This window comes from Onychomys torridus, chromosome 6 (assembly GCF_903995425.1).
Source record: "Onychomys torridus chromosome 6, mOncTor1.1, whole genome shotgun sequence".
Taxonomy (NCBI): Eukaryota; Metazoa; Chordata; class Mammalia; order Rodentia; family Cricetidae; genus Onychomys; species Onychomys torridus.
In genome coordinates, this window is record NC_050448.1 from 117,802,993 (window position 1) to 117,818,241 (window position 15,249).

The 15,249-nt window shown below is 42.6% G+C and overlaps 1 protein-coding gene across 1 annotated transcript in view; it reads right to left on the bottom strand.

The window, feature by feature from the left end:
* The window catches only part of LOC118585118, a 42,026-nt gene extending 38,586 nt beyond the window's left edge, over positions 1-3,440 (bottom strand). Inside the window, exon 1 of the mRNA XM_036189271.1 lies at positions 3,370-3,440. The gene's annotated coding sequence lies outside the window, so the exon portion shown is untranslated. The remainder of the gene's footprint in view (positions 1-3,369) is intronic.
* Between the last annotated feature and the right edge of the window lie 11,809 nt (positions 3,441-15,249).

A 15,249-nucleotide genomic window follows, 5' to 3' on the forward strand; every position in this document is an offset into this window, starting at 1 on the left:
CTGGGTTTCCTCATCCAGCTCTGATCTGAGGGTTTGTAGCTAGTTTTATTGTAACTGTTATGCCATGTTCAGTTGATATGAAGGCCTACTCTTTTCTGAAGAGAAACAGAAGATGAGTGGATCTAGGGGAGGAGGAGTATGGGAGAAAAGGACTGGGAGGAACAGATAGAAGGGAAACTGTAGTTGGGATATAAGTACTACTCAGCAGAGAAAAACAATGACATCATGAGGTTTGCAGGCAAATGGATGGATCTAGAAAAATCATCCTGAGTGAGGTAACCCAGACTCAGAAGGACAAACATGGTATGTACTCACTCATAGGAGGATACTAGATGTAAAATAAAGATGACTAGACTGCTACACAACTCCAGGGAGGCTACCTAGAAAACGGGACCCTAGGAAAGACCCAAGGATCACCCAATGACAGAGAAATGGATGAGATCTACATGAACAACCTGGATGACAGTGGGAGTAATGAAGGGCAAGATCTGAGGGAAAGAAAGCTTAGGGGAGCAGGAGATCCCAGCTGGATCAAGAACAGAAAGGGAGAACGAGGAATAACAGACCATGATATATGAAGACCACATGAGAACAGGAATAGGCAGAGTGCTCGAGAGGTCCCCAGAAATCCACAATGATATATCCTCTGTAGTCTGATGGCAATGGTCGAGAGAAAGCCTGATCTGACCTAGTCTGGTGATCAGATGACTAAACACCCTAGCAGTCGTCTTGGAACTCTCATCCAATAACTGATGGAAGTGGATGCAGAGATCCTCAGCCAGGCCCCAAGTGGAGCTCCAGGTGTCCAACTGGCGAGAAAGAGGAGGGACTGCAAGAGCGTGAATTGTTGAATCCAAGATTGCAAAAAGCACAGGGACAAATAGCCAATCGAATGGAAACACATGAATTATGAACCAACGGCTGAGGAGCCCCCAGCTAGATCAGGCCCTCTGGATAAGTGAGACAATTGAATAGCTTGATCTGTTTGGGAGGCATCCAGGCTGTGGGACCGGGACCTGTCCTTAGTGCATGAGCTGGCTGTTTGGAACCTTGGGCTTACACAGGGACACATGCTCATCTGGAAGGAGGGGACTGGACCTGCCTGTACTGAATCCACCAGGTTTAAATGAATCTCCAGGGGTGTCTTGGTCCTGGAGGAGATGGGAATGGAGGGGAGGGGCTGGGGGGAAGGTGGGAATGGGGGCAGGAGTGGGGAGGACAGGGGAACCCACGGCTGATGTATAAAATTAAAACACATAATAATAATAAAATAAATAAATAAATAAATAAAAAGAGTTGCACCCTAGAACATAAGCTTTATTAGCTATACACTAAATGAACTTAAACCAGAGAGGATCATAGAACCTTAATCCAGTAACAGATGGAAGCTGATGCAGAGATCCACAACCAAGCACTGGGCTGAGCTCTTGCAGTCAAGTTGAAGAGAGGGAAAAGGGATTATATAAGCAAGGTGAGTCAAGATCATGATGGGGAAACCTACAGAGACAGCTGACCTGACCCAATGGGAGCTCATGGACTGACATCCTGCATGGGACCAAACTAGCCCTCTGAATGTGGGTAACAGTTGTGTGGCCTGGTTGTGGACCTAGGATTTATCCCTGGTGTATGAACTGACTTTTTGGAGCCCATTCCCCATGCTTAGCTTTGATGCAGGGAGGAGTGGCTTTGTCTTGTGGGGTAGGAAGGAGGTGGGGGGGGGAGAGTGGAAAGAGGAAAGGGAGGAGGAACTGTGGTTGGTATGTAAAATGAAAAAATAATAAAAAAAGAGCTGTACCCTGAAACATAAGCTTTATTAGCTATACACTAAATGATCTTAAACCAGGAAAGATATGAAATCAACTATTGAAAAAGAGAGATATTGGCAAAATGAAAATTTCAAATACTGGATATTGCTGAAAGCAACTGTGGCGGTTAGTGAGAGAGCAGGGGGCAGGTCAAGGGTGCTAGAAAGGACAGGGCCAGAGAAAAGCCATACTTCCTGCTGTATACATTTAGGCGTTTCTGTTTTGATGTTCTGCTTACTACAGAAGAGATGGGGAAATGGGAAGAAAAGGAGGAGGGGGAATGGAGAAAACAGAGGTGGGAGACAATTGTTAAAACAGGGAGGGAGGTTGGTGGCCAGAAGTTTAGAGGAAAGATTTCCAAAGTACAGGAACAACTAACTGAGAGATGAGCAGGTCACAGGTAAAGCAGAGACACCATCCTTAGTCCTGTGAGGGACTCTTAAAGGAAGCCCTTTGGTAAAACACAGGGTCTGAATCCCACAGGAGCAGGCAAGGGGAAAGAACTGAGTAGGTCCAACAGCAAGTGGCTCTGTACTACTGAAAGGGATCTACTGGGAAGTCAGCTGTGTGATAGAAAACATGTCACCACCCTGATCGCCTTTCACTCTGGTGCCAGCTGTGACCTTAGCTTCCCAGAACACAGCCACAACTGTGTTAACGAACCCACAAGGCTGACTGACTGATTTGGAATGTTGCAAGTGGGAAGCCAGATTTTCCTAGGTTATCTTTAGCTGCCTCGATGGCCACTTCTTACCAATCTTTGTGCTTGACTTAATGTCCTATTACCATCAAGTAAAATCCTTTCTGGAATGTACACAGAGACCCCTAGTGCTCACCTCCCCAAAGGCTAAGAATATTATTTGACAGCATCTGAGTCCTGTGGCAGAGGCTCCCTCACTTTATTATAACCTGATGGTCCAATACATTTTTAAAGTACAAGGGCCGATGTTTTCTTTGCTCTACAACTATAAAAACTGCAGGAGACATACTGAGTTGGAACAAGGTGTCTGGGTTGATCTGAATCTATATTCCTGGGTCATCATCACTCATATTTGGCTCCAGAATAAATTGCTATTCTCTTTAAGTTGGAGCTGTGTTTTTCCATCCACACAGTGTTTCTTTTCTGTCCTTCACCATGGTGATGGCTCTTTACCCCGCATCACATTCTGTTTCCTGTGTATGTAACTCAGCCACAGGCAGTCCTTTCCTTAGGAATAGGACTAAGTTACTTCCATCACCGACCATAGTCATTTGACTGTGTCCCCGTCAGCAGAGACAGTGTGAACACCGAGAAAGACAATCCCAGTGCATACCCTGCCTTGTTTCAACCACACATGTCTGCTAATATCTAGCCTTTAGAGACTGGCTGCCTTGATAACACCACACAGGATTCATCTGATGCCTTGTTCCAGCCCATGCCCAGGAGCAGACGTTCCTAGTTCTCATAGTTTTAAAGAAATTAATTAACTCTCATAAATGCCTTCTCATCCCTGCCCAGCTTATGACCCCAGAGCTCTTCAGAGCTGGAGAGAAGACTGAAAAGAGAAGTCAATCAGCCCCTTACCGGCTTTGGATCACAGAGTGGGTGGAAAGTCTCCTTCTGTTCTCTGTTACTTCCTCCTGCAACGCTGTGAGGCTTTCTGGATTTCCCCCAAGTGATAAATTGTTGGATCCCAGCAACCTTTGCAGTGGGTCAAAGAGCTGTGAAACTGAAACCATCCAGCTCAGGCAATGAATCAACAGTCACGCAAAGGTCTTTCCAGGCATAATCCTCAAATATTTAGTTTGAAGAGATTTTTTAACTGTATTCTGTTTTAAAAGCACTTCCATAATACTTAAGAGTAGATGTGATTTTCATGTATGCTGCCATTTGGAGCAGCACAAACATGAGACAGTGTGTTATTTTTAACTCTAATCTCCAGAACTAGAGACTCACTCAGTGGACTGGGTATGCTGTTAGAGGAGTGATGATGGAGACCAGTGTGTCTCCCAGCCTCCTGAACACCCAGCACCTGGAGCTCACGCTCACGCAGTCAGGTTGAGGCCTCTCATCGCTCCACAGGAAACTTGCTAGCTTCCTCTCAGGGAACTGGCAGTTACAGAATCGGGGTTTGTTGATTTCCTAGGGTCCGAGATAGGGAACCTCCTGAACATTGCTGGGGAAGTAAGGATAGCAGAGGCCCACAGAGTCTCAGTGTGTTATTTCTTTTATAGCACTGTGAGGGGTACAGTGAATAGGGGCCTGCTGCAGATGTGGATGGCTGAAGTAGGCCCTCGCTCAAGCTTAAAGGACATGTTAAAGGTATATAATATAGTGCTCTGCCTCTAAAGGTGCCTGTGCTACTTAGCAGCCCAGAATACTCTAGACCAGTGTGAAGGGGCGGCTGTAGCAGGTATACAGCGCTAGTGGCTGACGCTGGATGCTGCAGTGGCTGAAGAATCACGAGCCATGGTTACCTTTTTAGAGCTTTATTAGAAGGAAGGAGAAAGAGACAGAGACAGACAGACAGACAGACAGACAGACAGAGACAGAGAGACTGTGTGGAGGGAAGTACAGAGAGAGTGTGGGGAGAGAGAGAACAGAGAGAGAGTGCGTGCTTGGGAGTCCCAGCTTTTAAGGCTGGGACTCAGTTGCAGGCTGATGACTAATTAGGAGAGACTCTTTACACAGTGCTTCTCAAATGTGGGTTGTGACCCCTTTGGAGGTCAAACAACCCTTTTATAGGGTCACATATTAGATATCCTATATATCAGCTATTTACATTAAGATTCATAACAGTTGCAAAATTACAGTTCTGAAAAGGCAGTGAAAATCATTTCATGGCTGGAGGTCACCACAACACAAAGGAGTTGAAGCACTAGGAAGATTGAGAACCACTGTTCTAGACAGCTACATGACAGCAAATTCTGGAAATGGACAATTTCTAAGACATGATTGATGTTCTATCCTGAGTTAAAAGTTTTCTTCTCTCTCTTTTCTGTGATATTTTTCACTGTGTCCTGTTTTCTTCCCACACCCTACTCACCTTCATAACTTACTGAAACACAACTAAATGCATTGGCCTTTGCCCTGTGACTTCCCTATTCATGGGATATGGGAGTGGTCAAAATTAAAAGGAAGTTTTCAGGAAAATATAAAACAGAGACTGGATATGGTGAAGGAAAACCACATAGACCTTCAAATGAGCCTTGAAGGATGCTTTCTCATACTCACAGATTCAGGAAGATCAATGACCTCCCAACACAGATAAGATCATCACAACCCCCATTCTAGAACTGGCCATCTTTTAAGACTAGTGATCTAACTTGATACCTGTTGAATATCCAGGGGTCCTGGGGATTGAGCTACATCTAGTGTGGGATATCTGAGGGAAAAAAATCTGCTTACACTGTACTCTTATGTCTGTTAACTTTATTCTTCTAAGACAAAATTCTATCAATACAACTATAGCTCTGTCAGGTATTCAGGACAAGAATAAATTTAGATACACTAAGCTCTTTATCCATCTACTTTGTTTCTCTGAGATGAAATCTTAGCTACATAGCTTCAGTTCTGACCAGTTCCTTAGCCCACAGTCTTGCTAACAACTAAACTCCTATGCTTCCAGCTTCATCTTCATCTTCTATTTCCTCATTCTCCATTTCCACTACTCTTTACTCCTGGCACTCAGAAAATTCTACCCAAGATCTGCTTACCCTCTAGGTAGACTCTGTCTTCCTCTTTTTTCTCTCTCCATGCCATTCTGTCCACTCTACAGAAAAAAAAAAAAATGCCAGTCTCTTCTCTCTCTGGCCATGTGTTTCTCTGCCTGCTCAGGACTCTTCCTCCACCTTACCTTCCACCTTGATATGTATAAACCTCTTTTGTTCTCAGTCAGTTGCTCTGGAGAGACACTAGGCCTCAAGGTGAGGAGATGGTCTGAGCTTCATTTGCACAAGAAACAAAGCTAGGTGTCATTTTTCTGCCAGCTTGTCTTTGCCTACATGACCTTATCCAAGTACTGGCTCCAGCGGGGAAGTTCAGCAGGTCTGGGGAGCTGAACTGTTAGCCAAATGGTCTGGAAGTATTTTGGCATGCAAGAATTTCATAGCAGAAGACAGCTGAAATATTAAAGGCTGGATAGCACCAAATATTCATAATAAATGACTTGCCTTTTGACAGACCCTTGGCCAGTCAAACTATAGCTTTAATACACAGCTGAATCTCTGTAATATATTCTTGCAGCCTACAAGAGGTACCCATCTGTTTGGGTTTGAGATACTATACCTACGAAAGACTGCAAAATCCTTTCACTTCAGAAAAGTCAAGGTAACTGCAGGAGTGAGGTTCTCATCTCCTAGAATATGCTGTAAGGATTCTGTCCTTAATTACGTCATCAGCCGGCAATGGCGGCCCAGCCTAAAAAGCAGGTGGGCCCTCTGTGTGTTCCTTTTCTCTTTCTGCTCTCTTCCCTCCATGTGGTCTCTCTGTTTCTCTGGTTCCCCCCTCTCCCCCTCTCTCCCCCTCTCTCCCCCTCTCTCCCCCTCTCTCCCCCTCTCTCCCCCTCTCTCCCCTCTCTCCCCCTCTCTCCCCCCTCTCTCCCAATGAAGCTCTAAAAAGGTAACCATGACTCATGACTTTCCTCCAGCACTCCCCTCTTGTGGCATGGCCGGCATGAGTGCCACAAGCAGCGCTGATTTAACTAACACATGCCTCCTTGCTAAGCTATCCCCCTCATTCACTCTGTTACTGAAGTCACTGGTAGCATCTCTCAGGTGACTTCAGAACAGGATACTCTGTAGTTACAAAATGAATAAAACTGTCTCAGAAACGGGTATCAGATCACTCCTTCCCCTAGGCCCTCTCTCCCTACACCCCTCTCTCCTAAGACTTCTCTCCCCTAGGTCCCTCTTTCCCTCTGTCCCCTCTCCCCTATCTGGCAGCTGATGCCTGCATATCTCAGAACTCTCGAGAATTGGAAAGCAGACATAGTCTGCTAGTGACTGAGCCCACAATCAGAAAAAGACAAATTGCTTTAGGAAGAACATAAATTTAGCGTGTTCTTGGATTGGATCTGATATCTTGTTAGTATTGAACTTATTTTGAGTGAATGTATGCCTGGCTTTTCTTGATTTTCTTTTGTCATCACATCAGCACTTGTTTCTTAAATCATTTGGCAATCTTTTGGATTAAAGAAGACTGAAACTGTATGTGTAAAATTGAAATTATTTCCTCCTAGTAAGTGATTTCATCTGAACAAAGAAAGAACAGAAGAAAGGAAGGAAGGAAGGAAGGAAGGAAAGAAGGACAGAAAGAAAGAAAGAAAGAAAGAAAGAAAGAAAGAAAGAAAGAAAGAAAGAAAGAAAAGGTGCATTCTCAAGCTCCAAATTATCCATTAGTTCCTGCCTGTAGGAGGAGAGGGGTTTTTCACAATTGAGAGGTGGGGTTGGGTGGGGGTGTGGTACTTTGAAAGCACTGCCATGTGCTAAATCAGCAACAAGACATGTTTGCCTTTTCTCTCTGTTGACATTCCTTTCTGCAGAATGGTTTATTTAAAACTTCTCTCTCTCTCTCTCTCTCTCTCTCTCTCTCTCTCTCTCTCTCTCTCTCTCTCTGTGTGTGTGTGTGTGTGTGTGTGTCAGTGAACTCAAAGTGGAAGTCACTGGGAATGACTTGAGTGAATGTCTTCCGTCATCCATCACAGCAGGAAAGGTCCACATTCTAATGTAACCACTGGTGATGCCCTCCCCCAGTCTCCCACAAAGCTTCTGGCACTAAGATATAGAAAGTTTTCTGGTCAGTTCCAGCTTGATTTCTTTGTGGCCTGCAACCAGCGTATAAGGTGTCTTCAGCAACAGTATATTACTATCTAATTCTGATAGGTAACCAAGAGCATTGACAATGGTCTGCATTGTTTGGGGGGACCTCTGGGCCCTTCCTGACCAACAAAATTGAACAGTTTTCCTAAAGATTGGCAGGCAATGTCTGGGGGAGATAATGGAGTCCTATCTAAGGTCATACACACTCAGACCTTAAGTCTGGTTCCCTGTTACTTTAACACAAACCATTTACATGGGAACAGAATATTAACTCTGTGTCAACAGCCTTTACAACAAATATTAATTATGCTGGAATGCTCTCTCCTGAGCTGGTGAGGGCTTAGACTGAAGGTTTCCCTTCCCTTCTTGTGACTCTATATTGCTTTTGTCTTTTTGTCTTGACATGGTTCCAACTGGCCTCAAACTCATACTCTTCTGGTTTGAGGAGCCATCATATCTTTTATGACATTCTAACAGTTCTGATAACTGAACTTCCCCATGTGTAGTGGGTACCCATTCCAGCTTTGACCTGGAAGTTCCAACCCCCATTGAGGCTTCAGTAACAGTCACTCCTACAAGGCAGTGCTGAGAGAGGACCCTGAAGGCCTGAGATCTGGATGTGCAGGCTCTCTTAGTTCCTGGACCCTGGATGCTGGAGGTAGACCGAGCAGAATTCTCCAGAGAACACCACCAGACTGTGCCACACCTTTCTCAGACCCTGTAAACTATCCCTTCACTTGTAAGTTACTCCACAAAATAATCCTCCCTTTTAAATACATGGAGTTGTCTCAATAATTTCACTAATACCCATGTTTGATGGTTTTGCTATTAAGACACCCTGTAGTTTGGTTTTATCTGTCACATATTGCCACAATTATATGTTTGCCCCCATTTTTGTATGGGTTTGTTTGATGTAATCCACTGCTATAGAGGAATTCAGTGACAATGGGACCTTTTAGGACAAGTTTAACCAACTGAGAAGATTAGAAGTTGGGGCTTTAAAGCTGAGGTTAGCTGGAGGCTATTCTCCATTTTTACCAAAATATTAAGTCTCAGGATTTTATATAGCTGATCATAGAAAATACCCATTCATTTCCTTGCTTGACAGTGTGCTTTATCTACCTCTCCACACCTTTTCTTTGGTAGGATGTAGGAAGACATGTCTATCTCTTTCCTTGAAAGTCTACTTCAAGTCTTGCCTCCTGTGCAGTTTTGAAAACACTGATTTTGTAAGTGAAAGAGACAATGGGCAAAGAAAGGGAGAAGCCAGAGAGGGGAAGCCAGAGGCAACAAGTCTATATCACATCTCATCGGGGGAAAGGTGCAACCACTTTCTCCCCAAAAGCCATCATTTATTTCTTATAAATAGCTTCTTTGATATTCAAAGATATAGCTTCTTTGAGGATGATGGAGCCAAGAAATTGGCCCCTTCACTTCTGGAGGGAAGTTAGTGTGATGGGAGATATTCACCCAAGTGACTGCCAGCCAGTGGCTTCAGACTCATGCCCAAAAACAGAAAACAGGGACATTTATTAGGGGAAAATGAGAAAAAAAAACAAAACCTTGATTTGGAAGGGAGGTGCCCCAGGGATGACTTCACTGTGCTGGCCTGCCTAGTGACCTTCTATGAATACTATTTTGGGAAGTGGACAAAGACTGAAGTTATCATTATTGAGACTGTTCATTGGACCTCTTAGTAAAGCAGCTGCCTTTGTCTCAGTCACATAGTCCAGTAAAAAAACCATCATCCATACTCTTGTAAATAACTCTAATAAAATCACTGGTTCACTAAGGTAGCCTTGACTAGAATCACTTCAAAACAGAATGAAAAGGAAGTTGAAGGACAATTATATTAGTTTGAGGGTCAAACTGCAAATATTATCAGCTGACTGGAGAAGGTAAAGAAGAAGGCAGTCATAGGTTTTGAGCTGGTGTGCAAAGAAGCTAGCATGTTTGGCTATGGCAGTGAGCAGGGAGCTACAAGGCAGAAAGGGGGTGGTGTAATAGTAGGCTGTAATAGCTGTACATCTGGCAGGTAAAGTGCTGCAGTGGCTATGACCCTGGGATCCTGTCCTGCAGGCATGAAGGTATGAAGACTATAGAGATGGACACTTCAACCAACCCTATTTATTAGGCAGAGAGAAATAGCAGAAACCCCCTAAATGGGAAAGGGCTCCAAGAGATGGCACCATTGAAGAGACTGAAGGCTAAGTGATTTAAAATGATTATAGAGCAAGAAAAAAAGTATAGTAGGGTTAGAAGGTGACTTATCTTCTCCTGGTAATGAATCTCCTCCTAGCACTAGCATGAGCTATTATGATTATCTGAGGGTCATCAGGCAGAGAGACCTTGATCCATGAAATGCCTGTAAGTAGAGGGGGTTTGATCTGTGGAGCATCCATGATTGGTGCCGGAGAAGTTGTCCAGGAGTCTGGGCTCAGAGACTTATTGAGACTTACTGGGACGCATCCCCAATTCCTTACTTCTTGCTGTCTCTTGCCCTCGGGTGGGTGGGTGGGTGGGACTCAGAGAATCAGTAAGAAAACCTAGAGTGTCAGGGAAAATATGCTTGGGTTTTTGACCAGTATCCAAAAGAAAAAGAGAGCCAGGCGGTGGTGGCGCACGACTTTAATCCCAGCACTCGGGAGGCAGAGGCAGGCGGATCTTTGTAAGTTCAAGGCCAGCCTGGTCTACCGAGCGAGATCCAAGACAGGCGCAAAGCTACACAGGGAAACCCTGTCTCGAAAAGAGAGAGAGAGAGAGAGACAGACAGACAGACAGACAGACAGACAGAGACAGACAGACAGACAGAGAGAGAGAGAGAGACAGAGACAGAGAGAGACAGAGACAGAGACAGAGAGACAGAGAGAGAGAGACAGAGAGACAGAGAGAGAGAGACAGAGAGAGTAAGAGAGAGAGGGGGGAGAGGGGAGAGAGGGGAGAGGGAAGAAGAAAGGGAGGGATGAAGGAAGGAAGGAAGGTAGAAAGGGGGTAGGAAAGGGAAAATTCCCCTATGCAGAGCTTACTGAGCTTCCACCACTATCTAGTGAGAGGCTGTCTGGAACAGAACAGAAACTATAGTTCCCTTCTTCAGGTTAAATCAATGAGTCTGTCAATCACATATACAGAAAAGCTCCCCCACCCCCAGGAAATCTGCCTGTTCACCAAACTTTAAGAAATCTTATAAGGCTTATCTGAGCATGAAAACCGACACAGCGGTCCCTCCGGCCCCTGTCCATTCCCACGCCTTGCAAGTGTCTTCTAGTCTCTCTGTGCTGTCTGTGTCATTGCAGGAGTGTTGTTCTCTGCAATGGTCCCTGTGCTCGTTGTCTGCTCTCAACCTGGAAAGCAGACTGTGCTCTTCTGTAATGGACTCTTCCTGTCTTCTGCATCAGTGGGAAGCCATCTGGACTTCCAGGTTCTCCTGTCCCTGAGCAAAGAACTGAGCAATTCACTTAGTTACCAACGCAGTGGAGGCAGTCAATAAGAGACATCGACACTGGAGAGAAAGGCAAGGAAGGTATTTGGGACATGGGGAGCTCATCACCAAGGAGTCTGCTTGAAACCTGTTGCCAAAGATGAGCAAGAAAATTGGCAACTGTCTCATCTTCCCCTTTCTTAAAAAGAATAAAAATTTTGCCTAACGTAACTCTGAAGACAGAATTTCCATGTGTCATCTCTAAAAGTCTATTTTAATATAAAACTAGGAAAAGATAATTTGCTTGGAGTCTGTATGACTAGCTTCCTGCTTTGACTTGTTTATAAGTACATCTTTTGAGTCTTGGGCCTGATTATTAGCAAGCCTGGATCTCTAAAGGTGTAAGCAATAAGATTTTGTACCTCTTATCTAATTGAAAGGGTTTATCAGTTCAGAAAATTTTTATGGAATCTGAGATCCTTTAAGAATAGAATCATGTTGGCAATAGAGAAGTATACACTCTTTCTTTCTAATTTTTATCTCTTTTATAATCTATCTTTCCCTTATCTAAGAGTTCAAGAATTATATTAAGTGAGAGTGAGAAGGAGAGCACCTTTGTCTCATTCCAGATTTTAGAGACTGGTTTGTTTCTCTGATATGTGACTATAGGTTTATTATATACAGACTATCATACTGATGAAGTCTCAGTCTATTCTTAGAGATCTTTTATCATAATAGCATGTTGAGCTTTATCAAATTAAATACGTTTTTCCCCGTCTGTTGAGATGATTGTGTGGTTTTGTATCTTTAAGTCTATTAATATGATGTATGTTATTTTTTAAAAAAAATTATTTTTATACATGAGTATTTTGTCTGCATGTATGTATGTGTACTACATATGTGCCTGGTGCCTGTGGTTGACAGAGAGGGTGTTGGGTCCCTTGGAACTGGAGTTCCACATGATTGTGAGCTGCCATGTGGGGGCTGGGTCCTTGGGAAAACCAGCAAGTGCTCCTTCCCACTGAGCCATCTCTCCAGCCCTAACTGGTGTATGCTTATTGATTTGTGTAGGTTGAAACAATTTTGTAGGATAACAGGAGCTTGGTCATGGTGTATGATCTGAATATGATATTGAATTTGCTTTGTGTTTCATAGAGGAGTTTTACAGCTATGAAAATCGGGCTGTAGTTTTTATCTGGGTTGTTGTGCTTCCTTGTGTAATTTCACCTGGCTCTGGTGTCAGAGTCATACTGATTTCTTAAAGTAAGTTTGGTGGTATTCCTTTTGTTTCTGTTCTGGGGAACAGCCTGAGAAGTGTTGGAATTAGATCTTCATTGAAATTTTGGTAAAAATCAGCATTAAATCTGATTGGCCTGACACCTTTCTTGGTGAGAGACATTTAAATACTGTTTCAGTCTGGCTGTTATAGGTTTGCTTAGATTGTTTGTCTTTTGCCTTGAATTTTGGGAGGTCACATGTGTTTAGAGATTTCTCCATTTCTCCTGGATTCTCTAATTTGTTTTCAAAGCATTCCCTGATGGTATGGATTTCTTAGTAGTGTATTGTAACAACTCCCTTTTGTCTCTAATTTTATTAATTTGGTTCCTCTATTAGTTTGATTAGGTGTTGTTCAATCTTGGTAATCTTACAAAAAAAACCCAGCTTTTTCTTTTGCTAATTCTATGTATTGTTCTCTTAGTCTCTATATCATTAGCTCTTGGCCTGGTTTCCACTGTTTCTTGCTACATGCAGCATTTGGATTGGGTATCTTCTGGCTTTTCTAAAGCTTTTGGGTGCATAATTAGATTTTTAAAAATTTATTTAGAGCTATAAACTTTTCTCTTAGGACTGCATTCATTGAATCTCACAGCATCTGGTAGGTTGTAAATCTTAGAATTTTTAATTTTCCTTTCTGATTTATTAATGACAATTGTTCACTCCAATAAGGATGGGGAGGTGTTCAGGAGGCCCCAACCCTAGCAGAGACGCTGTCTATTGGCAGTTGATGGCTCCTGAGAGAAGGAGAGTCAGTACTTCCCAGAGATACAGTCACTAGTAGGTTGACCATGACCCAGTGGGTGACACCACACCCATACACATATAGGCAACACTAGTGGGACTTAGTGAGGTACTTTTTATAAAGAAATTAAAAGGAAAGAAGTTTTTTTTTTTTAGTGAAAATGAAATTTGAAAGAGCTTGGAGACATTGAGAAATAATTGGAAGAAGAGAGTGAGGTATGGTTATTTTAAAAATACATTATATACATGTGTAAAATTTTCAAAAGAATTACACACACACACACACACACACACACACACACACACACACTTTTAAAGTGTATTGCTTAATCTCCAAGTATCTATGTATTTTCTAAGGTTAGTCCTGCTGATGTCTAGTTTGATTCTGGTGTGATTTGATAGGATGCAGGAAGGCTTTTTTTTTTTAATTTAAATAACTTAAATTTTTTGTTTTGTGTGCATGAGTGTTTTACCTGCATATATGTATGTGCACGTGCATGTAGCGTATGCATAAGTCAGAAGAGTGTGTCAGGATCTATAGAACTGCCATTACAGGCAGTTCTGAGTTACCTTGTAGGTGCTGGGAGGAACCTGTGTCCTTTGCAAGAGCAGCAAATGCTCTTCCCAGCTGCACCATCTCTCTAGCCCCTGATTTTTATGATTTATGTATTTACTAAGGTTTATTCTTTTGCAGTGTGGTCAATTGTAGACAATGTTGAGAAGAATGTGTATTTCCTGTAGATGTCTTTCAAGTCCAATTGATCTATTCAGTAATTAAGTTCTGAGGTTTGCTTGCTGAGTTTTTATTTGGAGGCCCTTTCTAGATACACTGAACTCACCCATTATTGATGTGTCTGGATTCCAGCAGTTTTCTAGTGTTTGTGTTTTGAAATCAAAGGAATAAAATTTGTTGCTTGTTTATAACACTTATGTCTACTTGACTAAGTGTTCCTTCTAGTGAAACATGGCAGCCAACCCTCATTATCTATTCTGATGAAGTTGGTTTAAAGTCTACTTTACAGATATGAGAATTGCTATGTCAACTTGTTTTCATGTTCTCTGTGCTTAGTAGTTTGATTTTTAACCTTTGGCTCTCAGGTTATGGGTGTCTTTTTAGCTATGTGTGTTTCCTGGAGACTGTAGATAGTTTGTTCATGTTTTCAAATCCAGTCCAGTAGTCTATGTCTTTTAATTGGGGAGCGAAGGGAATCTTCATTTACAGAATGATTGAGAAGAGTTTGCAATTGTTTATAATTTTGTGTTTGTTGTTCTGGTTGGTAGGTTAATTGGTGGTTCTTTTTCCTCTCCTGAAGCAATGAATACTTGCTGGTTTGCTGTGTTGGACAAGATTAGTTCCTCCTTTGCTCTCTCATCTGTCCATCCATGGCTTTCATGGACTGCATTCTGATCTGAGTACTTGTGCATGAAACTTTCTTCTTCCTCTCTGAAGCGTACTCCTGTAAGGACTTCCTGCAGTTCTGGCTTAGATGTAATTAATGGTTTTAACTTTTGTTTGTCTTGAAATATTCTTATTTCTCTAATCTACTTTAGTACACAATTTTTCAGAATATTCCTATTATGGTTACTTTTAAGACTTGGAATATGTCAGTCCATATGCTCTCCTGGCTCTTAAGTCTGCTGATAATAATAAATCTGACATTATCCTGATGACTCTGCTTGGGGATTTTTTTCATAGTGTTATTATTCTATTGCTATTCTTTTCTGTATATTCTTTTTATTTTCTTGGATGTGTGGTGTGTGCATGTTCGAGTGTGTGTACATGTGTATGTGAGCATGTATGTACATACATGTGTGCTTGCATGTGTGCATATGTGTGTGTGTTTCTTCACTTTTTTTTTTTTAATCTGCTGGGGTGTATGTGTCTGCTGGTTTCTAATTCTCCTCTTCCCACTGTTTTTGTTTGCTTTTTAAAGAAAATGTGAGTCTTCCCAGTGGGTTGTCTTTGGTTGAGTTTCTGTGCGTGAGGGGGGGGGGGGTGTCAACTGTAGTAACAACCATGATAGTTTGACAAGTGTTAGCAAAGAGGGAAAATGTGTTATTGACTTGAGATCTCTATGGAGTTTGTTCTGCCTTGCAGCATCACTTGCTCTGGGATTCTTGATTGATTGATTGAATGATTGATTGATTGATTTAGCTCTGTAATTCTTAAGAATGCAGTTCACAGAAAGCCCTACTCAAGTCCTTTGG